The sequence below is a fragment of the Ornithodoros turicata genome, unplaced genomic scaffold (genome assembly GCF_037126465.1).
Source record: "Ornithodoros turicata isolate Travis unplaced genomic scaffold, ASM3712646v1 Chromosome144, whole genome shotgun sequence".
Classification (NCBI taxonomy): Eukaryota; Metazoa; Arthropoda; class Arachnida; order Ixodida; family Argasidae; genus Ornithodoros; species Ornithodoros turicata.
Window position 1 is genome coordinate 320,025 of NW_026999316.1, and position 15,410 is coordinate 335,434.

General features: G+C 44.1%; 1 long non-coding RNA gene across 1 annotated transcript; it reads left to right on the forward strand.

Annotated features, from left to right (window-relative positions):
* Positions 1-5,038: 5,038 nt before the first annotated feature.
* Positions 5,039-5,739, forward strand: LOC135372402 (uncharacterized). The gene is made up of 3 exons (XR_010415986.1): positions 5,039-5,216; positions 5,287-5,355; positions 5,432-5,739. It is a non-coding gene; the product is annotated as an uncharacterized LOC135372402 (long non-coding RNA).
* Positions 5,740-15,410: the final 9,671 nt, after the last annotated feature.

Consider the following 15,410-nt stretch of genomic DNA (forward strand, 5'->3'; position numbering starts at 1 on the left):
GAGCTATATCCAAGTTAACAATTTCCTCCTCAGTGAGCCACTCAAATCCTCCGTAAGGCAATGGTTCTCTCATGACTGCTCCATACAGGCCATTTACATCAATGTAGTTAATTATTTTTTTTCTTTCTCGGGATCAAACTGTTCTGTTCCTGGCGCATTCGCAGTTGCTTTTCTCAGGGAGCACTGTGTGACACCTCCTCGTAAGCCATTCTCGATGAGCAGGTACGCGTTGGGGTCGTTAATTAGTTCTAGTTCTACCTGACTCATTTTTAGTGCACAAGACATGCTTAATCCTGGAAGGGATACAAAATGAAACGGTTCAATCTTGTGCACATCGAGTGTCCACTTTCGAAAGTTCTGAAACACATCTGCTAAAAGCAGTGTGTCTGTCAGAAGGTATAAGTCCGAATACTCTCCAAGACTCTTGAGCCGAAATTTTTCATACACATTCTGCGCGTGGTTGTAGTCTTGTTCACTTACTTCGGTTCCATTCAAAATGTTAAAGAACTTATCTCGAGGTGGTAGCGAAGGCTCATCATAGGCTTCAAAACTGGTGACAAAGTTATAACAGAAGACCCCCTTACGAACAACCAGCTGAAAGTGTTCCTCATTTGGAAAAAACTGGCGAAGGCATTGAAAGTTGGATTCACCTTTATCACGTAGATTTTTCACCAGTGTTTCAAGGCTTGTGTTCAGAAAACTCAAACTGTCCAAGAATCGATAAGAGCCGATGTCAATTGCTTTAAATTTTTGACAGCTGGTGGCAATCACGTTGATGTCTGACTTCTTAAGCAGATGTAAATGAGACAGGAGAAAACTCATGTCATAGTTAGCATTATGTGCAATGATTGGAATCTTGGGTGGCACTCTCAGTTTCAGGTTACACGTCTGACATAGTGTTTGTCAAAATTCTCCGCTTACATGGTCATGGTCTCGAACTTTTTGTCTTTTAGCAAAGGATTCTTTGCAGATATTACAATGAGTGGCTGCTGTATGTTGACGCTCATTCTCTTCAGTCATTTCTAGATGTGCAAAAGCATGTATCCATCCTAAAATTTCGTCATGCAATTTCCGCAGCAGCTCCATAAATACTGTGACACAATTAGGACCACGGAAAAGATGCTTTTGCAACACGTGTGAGTCGGATGCACGTATAACCAAAAGGCAAAATGAGGAAGGACAGTGATCCTCATACACGTTTGTTTCCTCCAAACAAGGTGACAAAACACTTTCAAAATCATATACACAGTAGAAAGGGACTTCCGACATGAGATGTTCCCCGGCAAATGCTACCGTCTCTCCCTTCTTAGGGTAAATTGTCTTAGCAACCTTCTGATGCAAACACATCTTTAAATGATCACAGAGGATTCTGTCTGATGAGAAGCCCATCATACACCTCTTGCAATGAAATCGTCCGCTAGGTTGAAATAATCCATTAAAATTTGTGATAAGCAGAAAATGAGAGTCGATTAGCAACAGATCCACATGTTTCTCACGCTCGTCATCGACAACCTTGATGGGGTACAGAGATTTGTCTTCCCTTTCGTAGGCGTACACATTGATACTGATACCATTATTTTTTTCGAATGCTTCAACCTCTTTTGGGAAAGCTACCGGGAATGTTTTCGGAAAAACATACTCAGAAATATATGGTCTGTACGAAGATGCCCTACGCCTGCGATAACCAGTAGCAGGATGCAGTGCAGCTATTACAGAGAAGGCAAAACACATGTTCTGCTCATCTTCATGCAAACCAAAGTCCACACACAACAGAGAACGAAACTTATGCTTCAATTCTTGCGGTAACTCAAACTGGGCACATCCAATCAGTTGAGGCATCAAACGTCCAATCCCAGTAAACCACCGATGTCCCATGGACGTCCTGAAAAGATCCCGAAGTCCTGATCCACGAAAAATGTCCCAATGATGTAAATAAGACGTCATTCGAAACGTCCTAGCGTTGTCTAGCCAGGATGTATTTTAATGATATCGCTGGGACTTCGAAATGGCGTCCCGATCGGATGTTGATTTAGAAGTAGAATACAAACATACTTTCGATGCTCATTATATTTTTGTATCCTTATGATAACGTTCAACAGCGTGCAGCAAGAAACTAAAACAGTGACACTAATTTTTATCCGTTTACCGAAGTGGCAACGCACAAAAATTATTCATCTGAATTTACAAAGAAACTCCCGACATGGTCCGAGCTTAGCAGATGTACCACAGTATGTAGCTTCTGTTTCCTTTTACTGTAGTGCTAATAAAGGTAGTTGGGAAAGCCGAGAAGACCTCGATATCTCTTGCAATATCTCCATGGAGAACGGAACACACACAACTACATCTCCAGATGTGCTTCCCTGCCGGAACGAGAAGACATAGCATCATTGAATTGTCGCCACAATTCCAACGAGATCCAAAGACAAATCAGACAGTCAATTCGTTCATTATGTAGCCGTCAGGTACAAGTTCCTCACTGACAGAATCAGGGTTTTTGAAGAGAAGCTATACCTTCGCGACATCATGTTCCACTATGTTGTGTGGCGAAGACCGTACCCACGGAATAAAGAAGCAATTCAATGAATTGGCTTAATGGATATAAATGCTAAACGCTGATTTCCACTTGATTTAATGTAATCCAACATGTTTTGTACACACTGCACCAGTTCAAAGAATGCGAAACCAATTGAAGGAATTGGCCTAGAGTATCAATAAAACAACAACTTTATTTCTAAGGTTAATAATGAGGAGTTTCGTCGCTAGTGTGGATACCCGAGCCCACTGGCATAAAATGCGATGAAATGTGCCCCTTCACCATAAGGATCGAAGTCCTGACGTGTCTAAAAAGACCAAAAAAGCTCTCATCATAGAGTGTTGATGGGCTGGATTTCACCAGGGGCCAAGCAATTTTCATAGAGATAGAAAGGGTGAAATTCCAACTGACTAAGGATCTGAGAGAGCGCGGTTCGGGAAGGTTGGTAGCATGGACAAATAAGAATAATGTGCCCAGGTCCCCTACGGCACCGTAGTGACATCATCGGTCAGAATAGATCAGATATGCATAGAGATTCCAACTGAGCACTGCACATGCCACTTGAGGTGGCGGTTGATACCGCGGCGTCTTTTAGCCATCCAGTGATGGTTTAACCCCATCAGAGTGACATCGCGGTGTTTCGCGATGGGTTCCCGTGTCTAATATCTTGGCCTGCAGCGGCGATATCGGGATGCTGTTTCTTGTGACGAATTTCCCTTCCATCCCCCTACGCGTGCACCTTGCGGCTTGTGAGAAATCCTGGCGGTTGTCCAGATATTTGAAAATTCTAGGCAACCGTCGGTGCTTCTGACACCTTTAAAGTCTTGTAAATCCCGCCCGGACTGTTGGGTCGAGACCAAAATTCAGGTCCGAACGGGCCTGGATTAGCTGTGTGATCGCGCAAATCACACTGTAGTGGTTTCGAACTCGTAGGCGGAGATGCGTTAGTAAAATTCGTTTTTCCGAACTTCAGTGCCCTTGTTGGAAAGAAGTTCGCCTCGGACAGGGTTCATACTTAGAGAACCCACTGTTCTCGACGCGGAGCACGTGATAAAATTCACCGCGTCTCTCTAAATTTAGCAGTTCTCGAGTTAGAGGATTCCGCGTTCACACTCCTCCCAATACATGGGACCAGCGGCTTTCCCGCCCCCCCCAAAAAAAAGCCTTCCCGTTGCTGCCACATGGTCATGTTTGCCTTCGTTATGAAGGTCTCAATGTGCTCTTTCCAACAGCGTTTGTCCCGCAGGCGCGCGATGTTCCGTTCTCCCGATATCGGCTTAAGAGCATGACGAGCTGCAAGGCTGGCTAGAGCCACCCTGAAACGCTTCCCACTTTTCGGTGTCGTAAGTCGATTACCCGATGTCCGATTTAGTCGAAATTTTGTGTGCGCGTGCTCTGTTCCCTGCTCTACAACTTTCCAATTGAGACCAGCCGTCGATTTCCAGTGGTTAAGACGTCATTCTCGAAATTCCTGACACCGACCACCGTTCACCGATTTTTGTCCCTGTCTTCAGGCTTGAAGCCCACGGCGGATCCGACTTCCTTTTAATGGGCACACGCACTCGACATGGGAAACGCGTAGAAACTTGCCACATCTTTCTATCCCTCTCGGTTCTCGAGTTAGAACACCGTGGCAACGGCGGTTGTCTGATACATGGGCCTGGGGCATTTTTTTCGATATCGGGTTCTTGCTGGCGTAGGAAGGTGATTGAGATGTGTTTTTGAAGAGGAAAACGCCCTCTTTCCGATAGCGTTGGTCCCGTCTTCGCGCGACTTTCCGTTCCCTTGCTACATTCCGAGGAGCGCCTGGCTGGGGCATGGCCTGGCGCGCGGGTGGCCTTCCTGCCGTTTCTGCGCTGCGGGCGGCGTCCATTTCGCTTGCAAGCTTCGTTGCGTTCGCACGCCTTTTTCTGGCTCCCGTTGTCTCGCGTTCCGTCGTTGCTCTGGTGCCCTGGACTGCTGTGAATGTGTTTTTATGCCCTACTAGTGTTGCCTGGGGCTGCTTTTATGTGTGCACCCTGGAAGATAGGTCCAGAAGCCTTGCGATTTCTTAGATTAAAGGTTAGTTCTATGTTTGTACGATTCGTGCAACTTTTGTTTGGTATCATTCCTAGCGTGTGGGTTCTATTACTTTATGCTAGCAGTGTGATTATTACCCTTTTGATTCCTATTACCCTATGCTTTATCTTTCAGCTAAGTGTACTCGTGACCCTACCAGCACTTTTCAAGGTGAAGATGCAACATCGTCAGTGGCCCCGTTACTAATGTCTAATCTATGAATTTCAGATACTTTCGACGTATTCATTGCGGTGAACAACGCGGTTGGGACAGCACACTCACGACGTGGGAAGGTCACAGAAATGTTGAAAGACATCCGGTAAGTTACGCTAAAGTGCGTTTCAGAGCTCTTCAGTGACTTGTGTTTACTGCGAAACAGATTGGGCATACGCTTCACCCGTGCAACTTCGTCATGTGCTCCACGGCAGCGCAAGCCTTTACGGCTGTGCCACTGTATGTAAAAAATGCTGAGTGATTTTAATAAAGAATTTGCAGGGAAGTACAATGTGTCGCACCTTGTTGACTCTTTTACAGATGTGTGGAAACGTCGTAGCGGATGAACGTGAATTATGGATCTCCAAGTGGCGTCGCCCGCGTCATTTTCAAGATTTTACCCGTTTTGAAGGTACGTAGTGAATGTGCGAGGCATTCACGTTCCGACTACGTGGTTATCCATGCGTTTCCCGTCTTCGCAGGCAATAGGGCTGTTGATAGGGAGAATGCTAGGCTACTGCAGACTGCAACCATAGGCGCTGTGTCTAAAGGTATGCGTATACGTCGATGCGTACTTCACAGTGACATTTTGCTGTAGCAGTGTTTTTGAAATTACATTTCTTGCAGGTTAAGCTCACATGACGCGGCAGGGAAGGGAGTCCGTGGCGAAAAGTGAATATAGCCGAAGTTGGATAGCGTTAATTTTTGCGCACGAAAGGCAAGCTGGACACATCGCAAATCTCCAGTTGTACGAAACACAGTGCAGCATGGTCGTCGGTTATGCCAGTGCTTCAACATATGTTTCAGCGTCGCACTTCGGACATTGCGGGCATATACCTTTAAGTTTTTCCCCTTGTGGACCGATGCTGTGTGTGTTCATGGACATCATGTTTTCAAAGACATGTAAGTTCTCAATAATAATGCGAAAAAAATGCTGGTCAAGTTACGCTGTGATATAATACCTGGTGAGGTAATACGATGCTATGACGCTCAGTTTCATACGAAATAAAGTGTTTGATCTAATGTTGCTTGTTTGTGCCACTGATACGCACTGCTGTGCGGTGTTGATGTATTGTTCAGAGAACGCCAGTAAGCCTGGCTAAGGCACGGGAAAAAGGTCCACTAGAGGTCCGTAAAAGGTCGTCATTGACGTACTATGGACTTCCTTGGGACGTGCGCGGATGTTATTTTGGCAGTTCTGAGTACGTCCCAAGTATGTCAAAATTATGTTTCAGGATGTCCTCAGGATGTCTTCATCGTCCTGAGGGTAACATCATGTAGACGTCCTTGGGACATCGGTGGTTTACTGGGATGTTCATGATACAGGCATGAATGCGAAAGAGAAAAAACCTGAACCTTCTACTTCGAGGTTTTCCAAATTTTGTGCTATTTCAGCAGTCACTTGAGTGATAGAAGGTTCTACATCTGCCTCTGACCATACTGTCACTACTTTGGAAGGCACGAAACTAATTTCGAGCTGTAACTCATCGTCTGGCGTGTGACGACCAAATTCCACTTTAAGCAATACAAAATAGCGCAGTGGGAAACCAAAGTGTCGTAAGACATCAGCAATGTACTGTCTGTACTCGTGAAAAAAGGTTGTAACATCATGTCCGCTAACGTCCCTGTCGTGTAAATATAGCTCGAACCGATTAGTATAGTTTCGCAGTGTGCACAAAGTCTCACAAAAAGGAATGCAGGGGGCTTGAAGATTGTGAACATTTGCCAAGTGAATCTGAAGACCTAATGCTGTTGCATAATACTGCCGTTCGTGCTGGGAGCATAAGTGACACGTCACCATATCTCATCACTTTCTCTTCGAATTGGTGAAGATAATATCTGGCGAAATGACTTTTTTACCATCTTTGGTAAACCGTTCTTTCTTCTCCATTTTGAGATTTGGAAGCAGTCGCATTTCCTCTAGCTCTTCCTCCGACAATTTTTTGAAGCGTCCAGGTAGATACACTTTCACTGGCTTGTCGTTTTCCATGCGGAGCTCCACGTATACGGCCTCGCCATACATAGTGTCAATTTTCTGAATGTCCAGCATTTCGAACTTTTCGTTTTTGGGTATGTTGCTCATTTTCTGAATTTCACCGTCACCACATTTTTTCAGTTTATCCAACTTTTCCATGACGGATGACATAGCTTACTTGTGTTATGGAGGCTTCGCTGTTATGATGACAATTTGCTTTCTCCTCTTGCTGTATAGAATGAACTGAAAGAGAAGAATAGATTTGTAAACTCTTACATCTTCCACACGAATATGTAACACACCTCCTCAGTCTGACGTTCTGAATGAAGAACTACTCTCTATGTCCGCTCTTATATAGCGATTGCATGCAGCTCTCTAACATGTGTGCACAGCCTTGAACGTCTGCATCCTTGCAACGTTATACGTGAAGACATGTTTCAGCGTGTCCTATCTAACTTCATTGGTCTGGTAACTAACATACCTGCGTGCACAACCTTGAATGTCTACAACCTTGAACGTGTGTACTTCGACTTTGGGCAAGCTTAGAGCACAGACTTGTCTTTGCTTTTTGTTGTAACCTTCCATTATGGAATGCTCCTGGTCTGATAACTAACACGGCTGTGCGCAACCTTGAATGTCTACAACCTTGAAGGTCTGTATTTCAGTTTAGCCAATCTGAGAGTGATGTACAGGCTCGTCTTTGCTGTAACCTTCCTTTATGTAATGTTGTGATTTCATAGCATGCTTCATTCGTTTGCAAAAGGTGGCTGAGGTTGGACCTTATAGGGTTACCACTCCGGTCTCAATGACCATATCAGGTCAAAGCCAGAGTGGAAAGACGACACTTGTTACACGTCTAATTAAACATAGAGCTGCTGACTTCGACAAACCATTTGATCATATATTGTACATATACTTGTACAAACAACCAATCTTTGATAATTTTCCTGAGGTAACCTTCAGTCAGGATATTCCTACTAATCTTGATACTGTAAGAAATTCTTTAATTATATTTGATGATTGCTTAGCCGACAAACAAAGGCTCAAAGAAATCTGCAATTTTTATGTAGCTGGCTGTCACCACCTCAACTGTTCAGCTATTTTCATAACACAATATTTATTTATTAATGATCCTCTGTATAGATGCATTCAGTTTAACAGCAGTGCCTTAATTTTATGTCGTTCCGCCCGCACTGCGGACCAAATGCAAATACTTTCACGACAACTGTTTGGTCGAAAGAAAAGTGAACTACTGCCAAGTATATATAAAGATGCTTGCAAGAAACCATATTCATACCTTGTAATTGACCTATCCCAAAACTGTTCAGACCAATTTAGGGTGTGGACTAATATATTTCCAGACGACCAGCGACAAATACTATATAAAACATGAAACGTGTCAAGAAGAATATTCATTTCCTTCAGTTGCTTGCTGATGCAAAGTTGCCGGAGCAACGTTATTTTCTCCTGGAACATGCTACGAGAGAGCAACTAACTGCTATTCGAGAGATTTGTATGAATCTTTGTAAAGGAAACATTAAGGTAGCTCCAAGAGTGAGAAATCAGTTGCTACCTTATGCAACACCTATCCGCTTTTTGGCAAAACGAGACACTACAGGAGTGAAGAAAGTTCGAAAGGTATTGCAACAATCTGGTGGTTTTCTACAGTTCCTTTTGCCACCTTTGCTGGGTCTCCTCTCGACTTTAGGTGGAAGGGCGATAGCAAAAGCAATCGGAGTGTAGTCGATGCTGAAATACGAGCTTGTGCCTTACCGGGAAACCCCCATCCCACAGATATTGAAGAAAGATGAACCAGACGATATCAAAGCAAAAGAGATAATCCAATATCTTCACTCCTTGCTACATCCCACTGTGAGTGAGAGCACACCTACACTGGGTTCAACAACAGCGAGAGAAGAGGAAACACAGACTGAGGAAAAAAGTAATACTGTCGTTGATTTTATGAGCAGTGGCTATAAAATCAGATCAGAAAACCTATTACGTCTTCTGGAACCAACGATCTCATGGGATAGGAAAACATTTCAGATAATTGTCGACGGTGAGCGAGTAGACAATACTAATATAATTGACCTCGTATACTATCTCGTGACGAAAGCAAGAAATGTTCAAAGACCACCCTATTTTGATCGGATTTTGCCGCTATTGGTCAAGCTAAACTTACCAGCACTTATTGTGCACCCATCTCGTCTTCAAAAACATACAGCAGAGAAAACTCTGGGCACTCCTTCACCTCATTCCGTAAGTGAAGCTTCCACACCTCGACGTGCGTCACCACCGCTCACACGAGCCGCGAAGCGCGCACGACAGCTCACATGGACACCGTACTGAACTCCGAGGAGAGAGGCTACTTCGAAGAAGAAAAAATACTGTCACACTTCCCTCCAAGACATCATAAAAAGGTATTAGCTATGCTTCAGCTGATGACAACGGTTCTGGCTTACGACGAGTACGGAAGAGTTATCTGTCACGGAAAGGTGGTGCCACACTCATCTATTGTTGAGCTTTTGAAGTACGAACTTCACAACAGGCAACCTCCCTGGATGAGAGGAGACGTTTCAGCTACAATCAACGCTTATCTATCACTCGATGCTCTTAGAGTTTGCAGTAGGAAGAAGTACTAATGGCAGCCTACTATGACCCGCAACATGTCGGCAGCTTTGGTGGAGTGCAGAGACTTGCTCGAGCCATAGGCGAAAAGAAGGACAAAGTCACTAAATTTCTGGAGACAAGTGATGTGTACAGTTTGCATAAGGAATACAAGCGACCCACGAAGTTTCGAAAAACCATTGCACTTGGACTTCGTGAACTATTCCAGGCTGACCTAAAGGATTTGCAAAGTCTAAAGAACCAGAACGATGGTTTTCGCTATTTGCTCTTTTGTATAGATGCTTTCTCTCGGCTTCTTGCCATTGTACCTATTCGTAATAAACGATCTCCCGAGGTTATTCGAGCTTTTAAACTTGCCTTTAAAAGAATTGGGACACCCAAGCTTTTGCACACAGATCGTGGAACAGAATTTACAAACAAGGTGGTACAACAGTTTCTGAAAGCAAGGGGGATCCGGCTCATCCATACAAATTCTCCTATGAAGGCCAGTATCGCCGAGCGATGTCAGCGAACAATTGTGACCACACTGTACCGTATCTTCACATTCCAGGGTCACAAGCGATATGTGAACATTTTACCTCAAGTAGTGAAAGCTTACAACAATCGCGTACACAGATCGCTTTCTGCCAGACCAGTGGACGTAAAGAAAGAAAACGAGCACATTTTCCGAGAGAGACTGTACCCCAGCCCGGTTGGACCACCAAAAAAGCCGCGCTACAGCGTTGGAGACGTAGTGAGAATTGCAAAATACAGACATCAGCTAATAAAACGTTATTTAGGGTCATTTACGTCAGAACTCTTCGTGGTGAGAGCGATCAAGTTAGGGTATCCTAACACGTACCTATTATGTGATCTTAAAAATGAAGACATCATTGGTGGGTTTTATGAGAGTGAAATTGTACGAGTGAGAGAGGTTCCAAAAGTAGAGAAGATCATAAAATGACGAGTTAGAAATGGGAAGCTTCAGTACTTGGTTCAGTTCACTGGCAGTCTGGACAAGAAGTGGATCGCAGAAAATTACCTTGGTTTGTAATGACCAGTCAAGACAAGTCAGCCGCCGATGACACAACATGGCCTGAGGTTGATCCTCGGCTTGATGGCGCATGGTTGTCATCATCAGACGCAGATGAAGAGCAGCCTGTGCTAGGTAGAGATGTGTGTGGCAGATGGAGAAGAGGTTACACACACGAATTTCGGATGCAGCCTGTGTGTCGTCTCAAACACGTCTCCTACAAAGAGATATTGGAATGTGGGTTAACACAAGTAGGCAAAACTTCGCTCGTGGAAGCTTTTAAAATTGTGACGGATATGGTGTTGTTTCAAGCGCTGCCAGATCAACCTCCTGACAGGGTTACTTGGAAAACTGCAAAAACAATGTATGCCAGAGTTCACACCGCCTGTACGTTTGCCTCGGAATCACCTTTTGCCTTACTTGCTGAATGGTCACGTCACGTGGACGAAATTTTGACATATGCTGACGAGGTTGACGCTATGCATCTTGCTGCCGAGAGTCTATGTTTCATGGAACAAGCCGAGTCTGAAGGTTGGCACTACTTAACAGGCTACATCAGCAAGCTAACACTTGACCTCTTCAAACATCGACTGGTGCACAATGGAGCATAAAAAAAATAATCACCGCTCATGTATCAGGGAAATAAAAATGTACATTTGTACTAAGCCCTCTCATTTCATTGTGAGTGAACAGACATGGATAGATGTTTGTGTGTTCTCTTCTCCGTTGTGTGGCACACGTTTTTGCTTGTTGTGGTGATCATCGAGCTAACGAAGCTTCCATCCTCTTCCCTTCAGCTTCATCAGGGCAATTGCAGCAAAGAAGCTGAACTGGAAAAATATGTTTATGTACATTCGTGCCCTTCTGACTTGCTTGTGGTACGCATTTGGAGTGAAAACGGTAAACCGAAGCGTTCTGGTGTTACCCTAACACGAAACGAAACACGCCAGCTGCAAAAATGCTTAGAGACAGCCAATCTTACAAGGACCTATTACGATAACGAATGCTCAGATGTATGCTGTTTGTGCTTAGAACGTGAGTTAAAACTTCGCCGCTGCCCAGGCAACATTTACTCTCTTGGCAGAACAATTGGTCGACATCACTCTGGCTATGGAATCTCACTATCTAAAAGGGCTGTGATCTCACTGTCCTTGTATCTAAATAAAAAAAAAAAGTAACTGTTTGCAAACGTTTTCACTTCCTGTGATGGGCTAGGAAAGCATTCCTTAAATCACAAAGACCTGCATGTCGCCACTGAAAGCGAGAGGCATGAAACCTTGTCGTTCCTCATATTTGCATTTCCATAAATGACTTGCATGTTCATAGAAAAGCATTATATATAGTATATGTATTGCAAAAGAGGAGGGCAAATCCATGTACTTACCACAGTCTGTCTTTCCAGTCAAACACTCTCACGGAGAAAAAAAATCTTCATCTGGAATCCCGAGTGGATTAACTTGAAAAAAAAAAAAGTTTTCCACCTCTTCTCCATTGTATAGCACACATTTTTGCCTTGTTGTCAAGGAAGATCTCAAACTCTTCCCTTCAACCTCTTCGGAGTAGTTACAGCAAAAGAAGGAAGATGAACTGGAAAATATGTTTTATGTCAAAGCAAAATCAAACGATAAAAAAAAAAACACCGTTTCGCTAAGTTTAAATGCAAAGAAACATGCAGTAACAAGACTGAACATTTCCTAAAGTAGGCTTTCCCCCAATGCACGTAGGAGTTGGGTGAAGACTAGCTACATCTCACAAATGAAGGTAGACACATTCCTTTCTTTCTGACCTGTTTGCCATTGACGTGCAGGTGAAGTGTTCTGTTGTTACCCGAACATGAAATGAAAAAGAGAAGCTAAAAAAATGGTTAGAAGAAGTCGATCTTACAAGCCCAAAATGTGAGATGACCCTTCAACCTCGTCGGAGTAGTTACAACAAAGACGATGAACTGGAAAATATGTTTTATGAAGAACCAAAGTCAAACAATTAAAAAAAACACCGTTCCGCTGAATTGAAATGCAAAGAAACAAGCAATCCAGCAAGACTGAGCATTTCCTAACGTTGACTTCCCGCAACGCACGTAGAAGTTAGGTGAAGCCGACTTGTAAATTAGCAATGTCCTCCAAAACATACAACGCAATGCAATGTCCTAAATAAAAAAATAATGTTGTACTGTTTGCAATCGTTTATTTTTCATTTCATCTACTGCGATGATCTAAGAAGGTGCACTTTAAAATCACAAAGATTGCATGCCGGCAGCGGGAAGGAATGAACCTCTTTTCTTTTTTTCTTTCACCTACATGCATTCCATAAATGGCTGTGACCTTGCACGCTCACAGGGGAAGAACTTATAACAAGAGAAGAGAAAAAAGCATGTACTCACCTTAGTCTGCTTTTCCAGTCAAACACCCGCACGGAAAAACCTGAGCTGGAATGTCAAGTGAATCCACCTGAAAACAATCAAGTGGCATTCACTTGACATTCGAGCTCAGTCCGGAAAGCGTTGCGGACGAACCGTCTTATATAGAAGTCGCTTCGTTTGCCTATGAGAGTGCAGCGTCGACTGTCTCGCCCCAAAGACGTGATGAGGAAAGTGATATTATCGTTTATCCTTGAGAGGTAATTACGGCTTTACCCGGGCTGGCTCGCTCTGTTCAGAAATCAAAGCAGTCAGCATGGAGGTGGCTGTCATTAGTATACTGCGTCTTTTTTTCTTCTTCTTTTCCTGCGGCGCAACATGTATCGCATAGTAATTATTTTTCCTGTCTTCGAGTTGCAAAGGCGACACCGGCTAGAGTAAAAAGGTACGACCTTTATCCAACGAGTTGTCTTATATGCAAATGCTTGCTATTGCAATAACATCGTGTATCTTCGAGCGTTTATTCGACTTGCTCGTGTACTCATGCAAATCAGCAGAAGAGATATCACAGTCTGAGTGGAAACAGCGTGACCTTCAGCCATCCCGTCGTCTAATATGCAAAGCGTCGCTAACACAACAACATCTTAATGGAATACGGAAAAGTGATCTTATCATTTCTCGAGAGTTAATCCGTGTCGTACACAAAAACGGATTAATGGGGAGAGGTAGCCTGGTCGACTGCAAGTCCAAGCATGTTTAATGAAATCTCTACAATGAATATCATGATGTTCCCCCATGATGCGTCGGATGTCGAATTTAGAAGCGGTAAGCCTTTTGTCGGTTACACGCCCTTAGCACCCTGTCCATAATCACTTCTCAATACTAGCTATGCCATATCCTTGCAATTCGCAACGATGTTGTGGCGGGGGGCCGGTGCATTTTTCTTTTTTCGATCGGTTGTCGAAGGTCAGAGCTGTAGGCTTTTTTTTTTATTTCCGATTACGCTCTTAGCGCTCTGAAGTTTAAGTATATACTGTCTCCTCGCACTTCGGAAGGAGTCGATTGGCTCATCAACCATTTCCATTAGGCAGACGATAGCGAGGTGTCCTACTTGTCGACTTTAAAACGTAATAAGAAGAAAAAAATATTTGAACAACGTTGTGCCATGTACGAATCGAGCTATCGTTTTATCCTTGCAGGGATCCAATAAACAAAATACAGAAGCCGACACTGAAGATTTTTGTTTAAGTTTAATTTGTACAAGCTTTCGCGTGGAGGTCCACGCTTCCTCTGTATTTGTTGATGGGACCTACAGGACTTGACTCCCCTCTTCGTATACGCTTTTGCAGGATCGAGTAAGAATTGTGCAACTATCCATAAAGAATTAATGTTCGTAATCTTATTATTATTTCATTTTACTAAGATCCTTAGATGGATGAACGGTTATGGCACATTTCTGATTTCATAACTAAGCTAATTATTCATTGTTAACGTAGTTTGTTTAAAACAAGAGGTATATCATTCTGATGGAACTACACAATTAAGATGACATTCAGTGAGTGCATCCTACAGGCAAGCAAAGGGGTTGGTGCCCCCACGTGGTCAGCCACAACTGGTCAGGTTTAAAATCTGCGAGAGGGTGGAGGTAAACTTATTAAGAAGTATAACGACAGCTTCGTGGGCTGGTTCAACCTTCGTGAGATGATGGGGTGCTGCTGTAGTGGGACTGGGGGGTAGTTCAGTCATAATTAAAATACGATCTTGCAACTGTGCTTTTTATGTAGTTCCTTCTAATCTACAGTAGGCATGCAACCTAATTATAATAAGAAGCGCGTGTTGCGCGTGCGAGGGACTTGCTGGAGGCTGGCTTACGATATGGGGGCTGGTGCCCACGTGGTTAATTCCTCAGATGACACAGTGAGGTCGGTATCACTCTGACGTGGTTTACTCCAACACAGTAGGGCGTGCACCTATTTATAATATTAAGAAAGGCATGTGGCAGGGATGGCTTACCAGATGGAGTCGTGAAAGTGGTCTGGTGCCCACGTGGTTAATTCCTCAGATGATACAGTGAGGTCGGTATCTGTGGGCTGGCGCTCACGAGGTTTAACCCTAATTAACATTCGCAAGAGCGGGATGGGGCGGGGACGGGGGCGGTCTTGTTTGTTGATGCTAAATACGCTAGCTAGCGTATCTAGCAATTGTTTTGCTAGATAGGCACTGCTAGGTGGGCTACATTTCTAGACTACTCACTCCCTAGCGTGTAACGTGTCAACCTCTCAGGAAACATTGGATCGAATGCCCTTTCAGACGTTGACGCGTTACCCGCTTGATGGCGCTACACGCATTTGCAATGTTCGTTGATTTCAATGGTCATTGGAGACTGCTCGTGTGACAGGTTTATTAGTGATCTGCTGCCAGACCAACCGCTTTGCGGCCCAGGTAAGCTTCCTACGGTCACGCGCTCCTGAAGCGGGCTGTATTGGCTTCAGCTAATTTGCGTCACAACATTCGGCGATGGATATTGCAACATACGTGCACCAGCTCCCATGGCTCAGTGGTTAGCGTGCTGGCCATGTCACGTCGAGACTGGGAGGTACCCGGGTTCGAACCCCGGTGCCGGCTGTGCTGTTTG